The sequence below is a fragment of the Anas platyrhynchos genome, chromosome 2 (assembly GCF_047663525.1).
Source record: "Anas platyrhynchos isolate ZD024472 breed Pekin duck chromosome 2, IASCAAS_PekinDuck_T2T, whole genome shotgun sequence".
Classification (NCBI taxonomy): Eukaryota; Metazoa; Chordata; class Aves; order Anseriformes; family Anatidae; genus Anas; species Anas platyrhynchos.
Window position 1 is genome coordinate 65,069,454 of NC_092588.1, and position 11,703 is coordinate 65,081,156.

Below are 11,703 nucleotides of genomic sequence, written 5' to 3' on the forward strand. Positions count from 1 at the left end.
TAGGGATGGCTTTTTCCAGTCCTCAGGAACCTCACACAATTTCTATGACCTTTCAAAGGTCATTGAGAGTTGTGTTGCAATGACACCAGCCAGCTCCCTTGGTACTTGTGAGTGCATCCCACCGAGTCCCATGGACGCCTTTATATCATACATCTCATGGAATACCACATAAGGATATTCTGTGGTCTTGACTTGAGAAAAAATGTAGTACATACTGAAGAGCACAATACCCTATTACTTCCTTTATCACTCCTGACACTCACCACATTGAGGAGTACAATAAAGAAAAATAATAACTCAAATTAATGCAGAGTTAGGAAGCAAGTTATTAGATTTAGAAACAGATAGCAAAGCCTGAAACAATTGAATGTCTCTTGTTCGTTTAGCCAGAGGTGTTTTCCTAGGTTTCATCCAGATAACAGACTGACAAGTAGTGTGATTCAGCCAGCCAGCCAGTGGACTTGGGTCCAATTCTCAAGCAAGCCAATTTCTCCAGGTGCTGTTTTCCACACAGCAATAACTACTTGCAGACAAGCTCTTCCTTATTTCCTCCCCCTGAGGAGAGATGCACCTTCTAAAGTATCCTGAGACTTTAACCTTGATAATCAACCAAGGATATTGACTTCTAACATTCTTACTAACTTGGTGTTCACAGTTAGAGGACAATGAGGACTTCAGATTAGGCAGTGCCCCTGTGACAGCTGCTGGATGTAATGTGTTTTGTGATAGTGCTGCTTAAACCTAATAATCATTTTATACTTTTGCCAAAATGCTTGCTGAGAAGTTCTAACAAAAACGAAATGTTCTGTTGTACTTTCCAGTAAATAAGTGATGAAGTCAAGAGCCAGGCATAGGCTTAATTTTTACTGGTGTAACTCCATCAACTTCAGGCCACTCTGGATTTATGTGCATAGAAGAGTGACAATCTGGGCTGAGATAATTTAGAAAGTCACTATTTTGGATTGCATCACTTCTGTGTAAACACAATGTGTAAACAAGGAGACTGTAGGTATGTTCTGAGTCAAGTAGCTGAAGAAGTTGCGTTCCTTTAGACATCAATTTAATTTATTGGAGCTCATCTTCCTGTTGGCACTCACTCTGCCATTGTGTAGCATCTTGGAAGGCCCTGCCACTCTCTGATCTGATAAGCAGCAGCTTGATAAAACAAGTATTACAAATGTTAATAGTTGGCTTGTTTTACATTGCCTTTCTTTTCTGTCAGCTACCATAAAGAGCAATTCATGTGGAAAATTCATATGAAAGGAACAAAAGAAAACTAACAAAAAACACCAAAACCAAACCAAACCAAAACAAAAAACTCTGCTGAATATTGCAACAAAACCAAGAAACTGATTTAGCCTGTATGTTATGTGGGGATTTGCAAAATTCTTGTCATATATTGGCCATGATCTATGGGTGTATATTTTAATTTGGGAAAATTGTACATAAACATGGTGTGGCTAACACCTTCTTTCACTCCTGGAGACAATGTATAATATAGGAAGGGTTGCACCACCATTTTACAAAAGCATTTCTGGCTTTCTGCTCCAACTTGCTTCTTCTACCTCACAGGCAGAAAAAGCCAAAGAAAAAACAAATGCAAAAGACAGAGCTGATGTTGGGATAGAAATCCCAATGCCTTTTTCACTCGCTGTGTATGGTTTCCCATGTTATGCTGGATTCCTTCAACTGTGTTCCACACAGGTACACACATAAAAAAACAACCTGAACCCTCTGTTTCATGCCTATAAGAAGACTTGTGACAAATACACACCACTGATTCCTTCGTTGGAGCAAGGATGATTCAGGAAGGAAAACAAAAACAGGGGAAAACGAAACTCTCCCATACTTTTTGCATTTTAAAATGAAAAAGTGTATAGAAAATTTTAAAACATGAATGAAAGCTCTGCAACTATATATATATATATTTAATCAAACATACACACACACACACAACTTTAGAAATTTCCCATAAAAACAATCCCAATAAGATTTTGTACTTATAATTTCCAACAGAAAGCATTTTACCAGCTCTGCTGTTTTCATTTAATGTACCTGCTTTATTCAGTCTGTCACCCTAGGTTTTTTAACATTCCCCGGTGAGCTTCTGTTCCCCGTTAAGTGCTTATTATCAGATCCAAGTGCATGTTGCAATCTGAATAATTCACTTGACCATTGTGTTGCTTTTTTGTTTGTAAATTAGATATGTTTATTTAAAATGCAACGAAGCCTCATATGGAGGTCACTGGATGGAAGAAGAGATTGTTTGTCTCACCAGGTCTGAATAGAAGAGTATGTTCTTGACAATAGTTGTCGTGTGATGAATTTGGGAATGAATATGTGACCAGGAGGGAGTACATCCTGAGTTTTGCTCCTGTCTTGACAAGACACATTGTGTGATATCAGTTTGGATTTTTTTTTGTAATATTACTTCCTTAGCTGGTAAGACAGAGACCAACAGTGACAAGAGAAAGCTCCAGAAATAATTAACATTGTCGTTAGTGATAAATGACTTTTTGACCTGCTCATTTTTTTTGAGGTGTTGAAATGAGGAAGTAGAAATTCTGAAACAACATTTGCAAGTGTGTTGGTGACCAGAGAGGCACGCTGCTATGCCCCGTGCTTTGGATCCTGCTCCTTCCCAAGATTCACGATGAAAGCTGGGAGAAGGTGTCTGGGAACAGTCAGCATGGGTTTATCTGACCAACCTGATCCACGGCAGGAGGACAAGGGACAAATGGCACATGATGAAACCAGACTGCATGTCAGGTGTTGCTTTTTCACCATGAAAACAGCCAAGGCAGTGCAGCAGCTATCCAAAGGGGCTGTGCAGTCTCAACTCTTGCAGGATTTCAAGACTAGACTGGGTAAAGCCCAGGATGGACTGGACTGACCATGTGGCTGACTATGAGTCCCATGACTATGGACTAGAGCCGGCAGACCTCCTGTGGTGCCTAGATACCACAGATCTGTAATGAAAGTTGTCTGCCATGCAGTGTGCCCCCCACTGCCTTCCCCCTCCTGCCAGCTCCCCACAAGAAGAACCTGGTGGTTTTTTTGTGAGGAAAAATCCCACGCCGCAGCTCTCCAGCAGCTCCACGCGCTGCAAAAAAAGTTCGAGCCTCCTTCCATACCCCTTATCGCGGGCACCTCAGCCTCCGCGACAGCCGCTTGAATTATTCATGGCTATTGACGGCGAGAGAAATTAACATTCCCTCCGCAAAAGCCTCGCTGCGAGATAGCAATGATCAAAGATGAAGCCAGATTACCCCCTCCCTCAACCCGGGGGCCCGGGGCCCGGCCTCGCCGCCGGCCGACGCCTATCGATGGCGGCGGCCGGCCGCCAGGGGGAGCTGCCGACCCGGCGATGGCGGAGCCGAGGAGGCGGCTGTGGCCGCCTCAGCCGGGCCGCAGCGAGGGGGAGAGAGGCCCCCAGCGCTGTCCGGCGGGGCCGAGGCTCTGCCCGGCTCTCAGATGAAGGGAGAAGGGAGCTGGGCTGCCGACATGGAGCTGGGGGAGCCCGGGGAGCAGTGCAGGAGGCCCCCCACCTGCACTGGGGGGCATGCACTCGCGTTAGTGCTTCATGCTGCGCCCCAGTGTTTTGGTTGTGTCTTTCCATGTAACACCACTGCGGTGTGTCGGCTCATACACTGGCAGGGCCTTGGGAAGATAGATCAACTGAGAGATTATAAAACTGATGGGAATCAAAGCTTACTTCTTGTTTACACGCAGGAAAGAAACACCCACACTGGTGCATGAGTGGTGAACCAAATTGTGCGTACTACCTTGTGCGTTCCCTACTCCAGTCGTTGCAATATGTAATTGCTGTAAAATTATAAAACAGAAAGCCCAAAGGAAGTAAAACAGTACCATTCCCACACAGCCCTCAAAACACATCAACATTGTTCCGTTTTGCAGTCAGCTGCTGGGATGAAGTTTAACTCATCAGACCCCCTTAAGGCTAGGTATATATTAGTTTAAGCCATATGAATCAAAAATTTTTATGGTTGTGGAAATCTCTGATCTGCTTAAATTCTTCCAAATTTAGGCTCGGGGTTGAGTCATCATTATTTCCTGTCAAATGGTTTTGTGAAGTCACCCAAAATAATGAGATGTCACTTGCCTGGATACATTAATAATTAGAAGGATTTATTGCAGCAGGCATCATGGGAAAGTGTAACTTTCCCATTAGATGTCCTTAATTAGAAAAGAATGTGTCAGATTTCAGATCAACGTAGGGGAACTACAACTATCCATTAAAAAGAGAAGGACAAATAACACAAGTGACAGCCCTTGCAGAAGTACAAAGATTTAAATACTTTATAAATTAAGGGGATTGAAGGTGCTCATTTTCATCACTAAAGCTCTTTGACTTGTCTTCATCATCAGAAGGGTGCAGTCACCAAACTGAATTAAACAACAGAAAGAGCAAATGCTGTATATAATTCTGACAATAGACTACCTTGGTAATTAGTTATTATTCTTTTTTATCTTTCACCAACATCTCTTTAGGGTGGGCCAAACTGCTTTGGAAATTGTTCAATTATGCTAATAGGAAAATTTGATAGTGACAATGATATCTCTTGAACCACAGAAATCATAGCTACTACATTTGTTCAGCTGGTGGCAAAAGGTTGAGAAATGATTTGACTATCTTTTAGATAAAAATTGGAGGGCTGTTAGGTAATTTTAATGTGTGGGAAGCGTTCTCTAAATCCAAGTAGAATGAGATGCCCAGCTAGTTGGGTGTGTATAGGGTGTTAAGTACTTGGCTTTTGTGGGTTCCTTTTGACTGAATAACTCCTCACAGACCCAGGCCACAGGTACTTGGGTGGTAGGAACACAGAAGCAAGAGAGTAACTCTTACAATGCTTACATTTACTTCAAGTCATGAGTAGAATTAGGTTATGCTTATATTTCTGCCTAGTACTTGGTTAACAGCCGTATATGTATATATATATATATATATATATATATATTTTTTTTTTTTTAAAATTTATGCAATCTTAAAACATACTATGAATGACATCAGACCAGGAGTAATTTAAAGAAAGGGTACATATGTCCACAGTTTATTTCAGCTTACAGGGAGATGTTGCTCTAAGATAGAGAGACTACAATTTTGCAGTATAAACGAACTACTGCCTCTGGGCCATTGGATCTACTCAGCCCATATCAGTTATATTTGAAAGTTTTTCTGTGGCCTGTAAGAAATCAGTCAGAAACACATCAGTCAGGACAACTGCCTAGCTGACGGGTGGCCACATTACCAAGTTATCAGGTCATTTGCTGCTCTTGATAAGTGTTTCATTAGGGCTGCTTTTGGTAGAAAAGCCGAATTTCTTTCTTATGGGGAAAGGAAATCCTTTAACAATGAGTCTCAGCCACACAAACAGAGCCTTATAAGCCTTATTATAACAGGGCCAGATAATTTTTTTGAGTAATCATTTTGTGCAGCATTTTGCTTGGAAAAAAAAAAAATATATATATATATATATATATTATGATTGTTTTTAGCATAATTTTGAGCACTAGGTTTGGATTTAGAAGAGGTTAGACTCAGTTTACTAGAGGAGCAAGTGGAGATAGGTGCTCAAAACTTGGGTATTTGAGTGGGATTGAAAAACATGTATGTATTTCACTCAGAAGTTAATTAAAGCATAAACTGCAAGTAGAACTTTAGAGGCATGTCATAAATGTCCTTTTGAAGTACTGGGGAGAAGCCCTTTTTATTGGTAATTTAGCCTTTTCAAAATTGAACCTTTCATCACATATTAAATCCTAAGAGGGCTAGGGAACATGGGGTGTGTTCCAAGGTAATTTCTATGTATCCCCTTACTTCTATAAGTCATTAGCATCCAGCATTTGTGCTTTTAATGAGCTGAAATAAGAAATCTTGTAAGCTAATTTGAACAAACTACAGTGTCTTACTCACAGCAAGATACCTCAGACATCAATCAGCTCATGAAAGTTTGTTTGTGAGGTACTTCTGTTAGAATCTTTCATCCTAAAAATGACACTTGAAAACTCTGCAACAGATCTTGACAAGATTCACACGTGAATGCCCAAGAGATACATGATGTATTGTTTTACTTTAGAAGGTGGTATAAATATTCCACTTCTAAAGCTAGGTCTAAACAAAGCTTACCTGCTCATTAAAATATAATGAAATCTGGCTATTTTGCATACTGTTTTTTAAATGAGATTTTATAAAATCCACCTTTGTTTCTAAATCTTGTCTGAAAAACCTCTAGGGATAAGTGAAGTTCAGTATGATAAAGAGAACGCTTTATTCAGCTTTAAGAGCTGGAATGCCTGCCTCAGAGAAGTGTTATGTGGGATGGCTGCATGCCATACCATCAGTGGACTTGTCTATTCTCTTTTATTTGTAGTATTATAATTTTTAGTTTTAAATTAGAATCTGCCCGAAGCCACAGATGAGTTCTCAGCTCACTGCTCTCTGAATAGGGATACAAATCAAAATTGGCACTTCCCTCAGAAAGCCACTTTGAAGGTTAGCTGTCCACTTGGACTGAATGAAGCACCTTTGACTTCCAGAAGATTGCTGTGCTGCAGATGATTGCAGGCCTTCAGTACCCTCGAGCACTTCAGAGCAGGAGAATTCTGATATATTATACAGTGACTGTTTCAACACTTTAAAATAGAGGACAAGTTACACTAGAGAGAGAGTCAAAGAGAAAGCTTGAAGCTAAATGATCTGCTTTTTTTTTTTTTTTTTTTTTTTCAAGGGTTTTCATACATGTGAATAGAATAATTTTAGTGTTTTTTTTTTTTTTTTTTTTTTTTTTTTGCATTTTAAGAATATCTGTAGCAAGAATTTGAATTGATGAACCAACATGTCTGTGTGACTTTTAATGTGTTACAATACAGTACCTATTTAATTTTGTCAGTAAAGGTAATGTATTGAACAGGTTATACAAAGCAAAAGGTGCCCATGCCAAATAGATCATCTAGTGATGTCTCTGAAGAGTGGAAATTCAGTCATTCAGACCATTAAAGGTACCAAAACATGCAGGCAGGGGTAGCCAAATGTACTCATGACCAAAGAAACTTCTCAGGACCAAACACCTTCCTGTTTACAGGGCTTTTAGGAGCTTATGTATTATTAACCATGGTAAGAATGATAGTAAACAAAATCAACAAAACAGGGCCAGGGCCTTAGGCAGTGTCACCTCAGTGTCACCTTTATACTTTTGAGTATAAAAAAAGGAAGTGCCTACAAGGCACCAATGCAGAAAAAAAAAAAAAAAAAAAAAAAAAAAGCAAAAAACAAAAAACAGACATTTACTGGGAAATTAGCAACTAGCATCTTGGGGTGCCTTTCTGAAAGTGTCCATACAGTAATGGGGAATAACCATGAGGAATTAGAGGTCTGTGTGCAGTTGAAGGGCTCTGATAGTGGGATTGCAGAGATGTGGTATGTCACTGCAGTGCTGAGATAGGATACAAACTCTTTAGGAAGTACAGGCAGGGAGGACAAGGTGGTAGAGTTACCCCTTAGGTGAGAGAAAAGTTGAAGTATTTGGAGTTCTGCCTAGAGCTGGATGGTGAGCCAACTGAGAGTTTATGGGTGCGGATTAAAGAACAGACCAATATGGGTGACATTTAGTAGGTGTCTGCTGTAATGTGCCTGACAAGGAAGAAGAAGTAGATGAGGCCTTTTCCAAATAGAAGTAGCCTAACATTTGCAAGCCCCAGTCCTTCTTGGGAACTTCAGCCACCCCAGTGTCTGCTGGAGGAACAATATAATTGGGCATAAGCGATCCAGGAGGATCATGGAGAAGATTTAGGACAACTTCCTGACCCAAATGATAGAGGAGCCAGTGAGGAGGGGTGCTTTGCTGGACCTCATGATTACAAACAAGGAGGGCCTGGTTGGAGTTGTGAGGGTTGAATGCTACAGTAACCTTGGCTACAGTGACCATGAGATGGTGGAATTCAGGATCCTGAGAGGAAAGAGCAAGGCAAAAAGCAAGGTCATAGTTCAGGGCTTCAGGAAAGCAGCCTTTGTCTCTTCAGGGATCTGGTGGCAGAGAACCATGGAATAAGGCCTGGAGGGAAAATGGGCCCAGGAAAGCTGGTTGATATTCAAGGATCACCTTCTTCAAGCTCAAGGGCAGCCTACTGTACCTAGCAGGAAGTCAGGCAAAAATTCCAAGAGGGTTGCAGGGATGAACAAGATGCTTCTGGTAAAACTCAAACATAAAAAAGAGAGACACCGTCTGAGCAGCCAAAGATGCTGTTAGGAAAGCCAAAGTCCACCTGGACTTGAATCTAGCAAGGGATGTCAAAGACAACACAAAGGGCTTCTGAAAGTACTTAAGTAGCAAAAGGAAGACTGGGGAAAATCTGTGCCTGCTGCTGACTGGATCAGGGCCCCTGGTGACACAGGACAGGGAAAAGGCTGACGTATTGAATGCTGTCTTTTCCTCGGTCTTTACAAGCAAGACCTGCCTTCAGAAATCTGAGGGCCCAGAGACAAGGGGGAATGTCTGCAGGAAGGAAGAGACTCTTGCTGGAAGAGAATCTTGTTAGAGAATGGTTAAATCCAACTGGACCTACCCAAGCCCACGGACTCTGGTGGGATGCACCTATGAGTGCTGAGATTGCTGGCTGATGTCACTGTGAGGCCACTCTCAATAATTTTTGAGATATCACGACAACTGGGAGAAATGCCTCAGAACTGAGGGAAAGCAAATGTCACTCTTGTCTTTGAGAAAGGCAAGAAGGAGGACGCATGGAATTACAGGCCTGTCAGCTTCACCTCAATACCTGAAAAGGACATGGAACAGCTAATTCTGGAAACCATTTTCAGGAACATGCAGGACAGGTAGGTACGTAAGTGTAGTCAGCATGGTTTCACCAAGGGGAAGTCATGCTTGACCAACCTGATAACTTTCTACAATGAAATAACTTCTCTGGGAGGTGAGGGAAGTGCAGTGGCTATTGTCTACCTTGACTTCAGTAAGGCTTTCAACGCTATCTCTTACAAGATATAGAGAAGCTTACGAAAAGAGTTTCAGTCTGTTCTCACAATGAAGAAGAGGCCTGCAAATTGGTGCCTGAAGATTCGTGTAGCCGCCATATTAGTACAGGAGCACTTGGGCTATATCAGTTGACAGTCTTCTGTAAAGAGGGCCTCAGGCTGTAGGCCAGATGAAGTGGTTAGGTGCAGATGGGGGTTGGTTTGAATCCTGTGAGAAGTGATTTTAAACATCTGTCTCAATCGTGTAGATCGGGGAATGTAGAAATGAGCTTCCCAAAACACAGTGGGACAAAAGAGGGGCACATGAAAAGGATTCTGCAAAGAGCCTGTCTTCCTCTGCACTGATCTGTGAAGTCAATAGCTCCGTGCTTCTCAATGTGCTGGCCAAAAGTGGTCTCCATTTAGAGGTGGTGGAAGTTGATGGAAACAGTTAAAATGTGCCCAGGCGCTTTTTATCTGCCTGACTATAAACATCCGTGGATATTAGCACAGTTTGTGTATATTTTTCCAATTACCATGGAAGTGAATATTGCTGCAGTGTAAGCATTTTCGTCCATTTGTCTTTTGACTAAAACCAAGAAAAATAACCAATACCAGAACATTGAAAACATTGCAAAATCACTGAGTGTTCATTACAGATGTCCACTTTGACCTATTGTAATGCCATGAGTAAGGTTCTCAGTATTTTAGCAGGCTTCATTTACCTGGTTTCATTATCATTAAATCAAATGAAATTTCAGCTGTTTATTTTTCCTTTCATTTTTTTTTTTTCTTTTTTTGCATGTGCAGTATGAATGTGCAATATGAATGTGGTTGGAAGGATTACAGCCTTTTGGTGTATTCAATAAACGTGATCTGAATTGTCTTTACACATGAAACAGCCCAAATATGATTACAAATATGAACAAAGTCACCAAAGCATTTCCTATTCCATGTGACCGACAGGGCTGAATTGGCTATCACCGTGCTTGATGACTGAAGCTTCTGCTTTGCATCCTACATTTTTTCAAAGCATAATGCAGTTTCTGTTGTTATGATTGTATGAGACAATTCCTAGCTTTAGAAAAGGCAGCAGCAAGTCAGGGCATTAAAATTAAAGGGGAAAAATCTACACAAACCAATTAAGCACACTCATTATTATGGCCCTTGCTACCTCGGGCCACTGGAGAACTTATAATTTAGTCAGCATTATGCAGTTTGAAGTGTTTTATGTTCTGCATGGGAGCAGGCTGCAATTCAAATATCAGTGGCCATGAAAAATATGCACATACGTTTAGTATGAAAATCTCCAAGGGCATAACAGAAGAGACGGGCACATGTCGCTGCGGTATGATGGAGAATTTCTGTGAATTAATCATTTGGACATAGTTTATCACCATTTTATATTTTGCCAGAGACGCTTCTTCGCCATTTGTTGGGAAAACTTATTATACATGCACATCTTAGGAAGATAATAAGGCCAAAGCCTTTGATGCTTAAAGGCAACAGGCTTTGTTAGATTCTGTTATGACACAGACAACTTCTCCACTGACAGAGCCATTCAGATAACAAGAGTAATTGCTTATTTTATCGAGTTTAGGGAATTGTGCTCCATTCTCCCTTCTTGCCTATTACATCAGCTATTATGACCCATCTTCTATCATAATTTAGTGGGAGTGGAGTATGTGCATTTTGAAAGCATTTCTTGAAAGAATAGAATGCTATATTTACATGTTTCCTTCATTATCCCGAAGTGCAGATACTTTAATGTATTCCTCCCAAAGAAACAGAGTGGCATGCATGTGCATGACTACATCCATTTATGTGCCTAGGTGCTGGTGTGTAGTTTACCATCTGCAGTGTCTAGGGGAAAAAGAAGGGTTCATTTAGTTCTTTCTTTATACCTTCTTCTGACTGGAGACGATACCACTGTAATTAGTATTAGCAAAACTACAAACAGAGCAATCTCTCCTGACACTTTAAAAGAACTTTATTGACATCCCCAAACATGTGGGGAATTTTCAAGTAGAACTTTTCCATCTGTAGGACTTCATACGATCAAAGCTCTGATAGCAGCTCCAGATTGCTGAAAATGAGGATAGAGACCAGATTTCAGTTCTTCTTCTTCTGAAAAAAAAAAAAAAAAAAGTTTAGCTTGTTTCAGCCTAATCCTCACAAAACTATAAGAAAACTAGCACTGCAAATCTGCAAAGAGAGAAGTACTACTAATAAAAATATGCTTTCAAATTTCATATGCTATCCAAAGATTTTAAAATGTAGCAAAGTGAAATTTCAGTGTACAATTAAATATCCTAACATTTTACTTTGTTGTACAATTTTATTGCCTAGTATAACCAATTTTCCACACTTCTAAATATAAATTCTAAAATATGACCACTATAGCAAAGTCATTAAATGGTCAGAGTTTGACTTCTGAAACAATACGAAACAATATTGATGTTAAGAGAATGAAAACTCTCAAATGAGAGTTGAGAGTTACATGGAAACCAAAGTGAGTTCTACTTCTTTTGCTATATAAAAATACAATAGTTTTCCAAAAGAGTAACCAACTACAGAGGACATTTCTGAGCAAATTCTGTCAAAGCTATTTTATGAAACAGAAGTTTGATTTTTTTTTCTCCCTAAGCATGATGGTGCATTTTCACACTGCAGTAGTACTAGAAAGAGGCTGGGACTCACAAGCTAGAATTTAGCAT